The sequence below is a fragment of the Arachis stenosperma genome, chromosome 7, assembly GCF_014773155.1.
Source record: "Arachis stenosperma cultivar V10309 chromosome 7, arast.V10309.gnm1.PFL2, whole genome shotgun sequence".
Lineage (NCBI taxonomy): Eukaryota > Viridiplantae > Streptophyta > Magnoliopsida > Fabales > Fabaceae > Arachis > Arachis stenosperma.
The window spans coordinates 63,991,258-63,994,484 of NC_080383.1; the positions used below are offsets into that span (position 1 = coordinate 63,991,258).

At 32.4% G+C, this 3,227-nt stretch overlaps 1 non-coding gene across 1 annotated transcript; it reads right to left on the minus strand.

The window, feature by feature from the left end:
- Window positions 1–2,327: 2,327 nt before the first annotated feature.
- Window positions 2,328–2,435, minus strand: LOC130942762 (small nucleolar RNA R71). Its single transcript, XR_009071314.1, has one exon. It is a non-coding gene; the product is annotated as a small nucleolar RNA R71 (small nucleolar RNA).
- Between the last annotated feature and the right edge of the window lie 792 nt (window positions 2,436–3,227).

The window sequence follows — 3,227 nt, forward strand, 5'->3', positions numbered from 1 at the left end:
TTAATGCCATAAGACACATGAAAGATGGTAACCATGCATGGATGGAAAGGAAATAAATTAGAGCATACTACATGCCAACATAAAAGTAAGAAGAGCATAATTCTCTACTCTTTTTCTAACGTCTCTTTTATTGTCTATGAACTTGTCTCTTGTGTTTGCACACGGAATATTTGCGTAGAGGGAGAAGGGAAAGGATTAGTGTTTGAGAGGAGTGATCTTCTACCTATGGGTGTACCCCTATTTATATACTTTCAGTGGTAAGGTGGTTGGGATAATTTTAAATTCAAAAGAAGGGCGGTTATTAGATTCCTATCCATAATTCAAAATTCTAAACCCATCTCCTAACTGACTTTTAAATTTCGAATTTAATTTTGTTTCTAGAAGGGGTGAAGGGAGGTTGTTACATCAATTGCATGTTTTTTAAAATTTGTGCTTTTTTTGAAAACTCATGCATGTGTTCTTCATGATCTTCAAGTTGTTCTTGATAAGTCTTCTTGTTTGATCTTTATATTTTATGTTTTTGTGTCTTTTCTTGTTTTTCATATGCATTCTTGAATCCTTAGAGTTTAAACATTGAAAATTTCTAAGTTTGGTGTCTTGCATGTCTTTCTTTTCTTGAAAATTTTTCAAAAGTAAGTTCTTGATGTTTATCATGATCTTCCAAGTGTTCTTGGTGTTCATCTTGATATTCATAGTGTTCTTGCATGCATCATTGGTTTTGATCCAAAATTTTCATGTTTTGGGTCATATTTGTGTTTTTCTCTCTCCTTATTAAAAATTCAAAAATAAAAAATTATCTTTCCCTTATTTCTCTCATAAATTTCGAAATTTTGGATTGACTTAGTCAAATTTTTTTTTAAAATAAGTTGTTTCTTGTTAGTCAAGTCAAGATTTCAATTTTAAAAAAATCTTATCTTTTCAAAACTTTTTCAAAAATCAAATCTTTTTCATTATTCTTGTATATTTTCGAAATTTTTTAAAATTGATTTCAAAATCTTTTTCTTAATTTCATTTCAAAATTTCGAAAAATTTACTAACAATTAATGTGATTGATTCAAAAAAAATTGAAGTTTGTTACTTTCTTGTTAAGAAAGGTTCAATCTTTAAATTCTAGAATCATATCTTTTAGTTTCTTGTTAGTCAAGTTATCAATTTTAATTTTAAAAATAAAATCTTTTTAATTTCCTTTTCAAATCTTTTTCAAAATAAATTTCAATCATATCTTTTCAAACATATCTTTTTTCAAATCATATCTTTTTCAATCAAATCTTTTCCAATAATATCTTTTTTCAAAAATTTGATTTCAAAAATCTTTTCTAACTTCCTATTTTTTCAAAATTGATTTTCAAATCTTTTTCAACTAACTAATTGATTTTTTTGTTTGTTTTACTATTTCTTATCTTTTTCAAAACCACCTAACTACTTTTCTCTCTCTAATTTTTCAAAATTTCTCACCCTTTTTCAAAATTCTTTTTAATTCACTAATTGTTTCAAATTTTAATTTTAATTTTTTTCTTCTCTTAATTTTCAAATTTTAACTAATAATTAAAATAAAAATAAAAATATTTTTCTTCTCTTTTAGTTAATATTTGAATTCCCTCTCTCTCTCATCTTTTTCTATTTATTTATTCATTTACTAACACTTCTCTTCATCTCAAAATTCAAACCCTCTCTTCTCCTCTGTGTTCGAATTTTTCTCTTTTCCTTCTTCTATTCTTTTCTTCTTCTACTCACATAAATGAATCTCTATACTGTGACATAGAGGATTCCTCTTCCTTTTCTGTCCTCTTCTTTTTCATATGAGCAGGAGCAAAGACAAGGACATTCTTGTTGAAGCAGATTCTGAACCTGAAAGGACTCTGAAGAAGAAGCTAAGAGAACCTAAAGCACAACAATCTAGAGAAAACCTTACAGAGAATCTCGAAAAAGAAGACATGGCCGAACCTAACAACAATGCAAGGAAGATGCTTGGTGACTTCACTGCACCAAATTCTAACCTCCATGGAAGAAGCATCTCAATCCCTACCATTGGAGCAAACAATTTTGAGCTAAAGCCTCAATTAGTTTCTCTGATGCAACAGAATTGCAAGTTTCATGGACTTCCATCAGAAGATCCTTTTCAGTTCTTAACTAAATTCTTACAGATCTGTGATACTGTTAATACCAATGGAGTTGATCCTGAGGTCTATAAGCTTATGCTTTTCCCTTTTGCTGTAAGAGACAGAGCTAGAACATGGTTGGACTCTCAACCTAGAGATAGCCTGAACTCTTGGGATAAGCTGGTGACGGCTTTTTTAGCCAAGTTCTTTCCTCCTCAAAAGCTTAGCAAGCTTAGAGTGGATGTTCAAACCTTTAGACAGAAAGAAGGTGAATCCCTCTATGAAGCTTGGGAGAGATACAAGCAACTGACCAAAAAGTGTCCTTCTGACATGCTTTCAGAATGGAACATCCTGGATATATTCTATGATGGTTTATCTGAATTGTCTAAGATATCATTGGACTATTCTCCAGGTGGATCTATTCACCTGAAGAAAACGCATGCAGAAGCTTAGGAACTCATTGACATGGTTGCAAATAACCAGTTTATGTATATTTTTGAAAGGAATCCTGTGAGTAAAAGGGACGCCTTAGAGGAAGGGAGTTCTTGAAATTGATGCTCTGAATGCCATATTGGCTCAGAACAAAATGTTGACTCAGCAAGTCAATTTGATTTCTCAGAGTCTGAATGGATTGTAAAATGCATCCAACAGTACTAAAGAAGCATCTTTTGAAGAAGAAGCTTATGATCCTAAGAACCCTGCAATGGCAGAGGTGAATTACATGGGTGAAGCCTATGGAAGCATCTATAATCCCTCATGGAGAAATCATCCAAATTTCTCATGGAAGGATCAACAAAAGCCCCAACAAGGCTTTAATAATGGTGGAAGAAACAGGTTTAGCAATAGCAAGTCTTTTCCCTCATCCTCTCAGCAACAGATAGATAATTCTGAACAGAGCCCCTCTAGCTTAGTAAATATAGTCTCTGATCTATCTAAGGCCACTCTAAGTTTCATGAATGAAACGAGGTCCTCCATTAGAAATTTGGAGACACAAGTGGGCCAGCTGAGTAAAAGAGTCACTGAAACTCCTCCTAGTACTCTCCCAAGCAATACAGAAGAGAACCCCAAAAAGAGAGTGCAAGGCCATAACTGTGAGTAACATGGCCAAACCTGGAGAGAGTGGAAAGT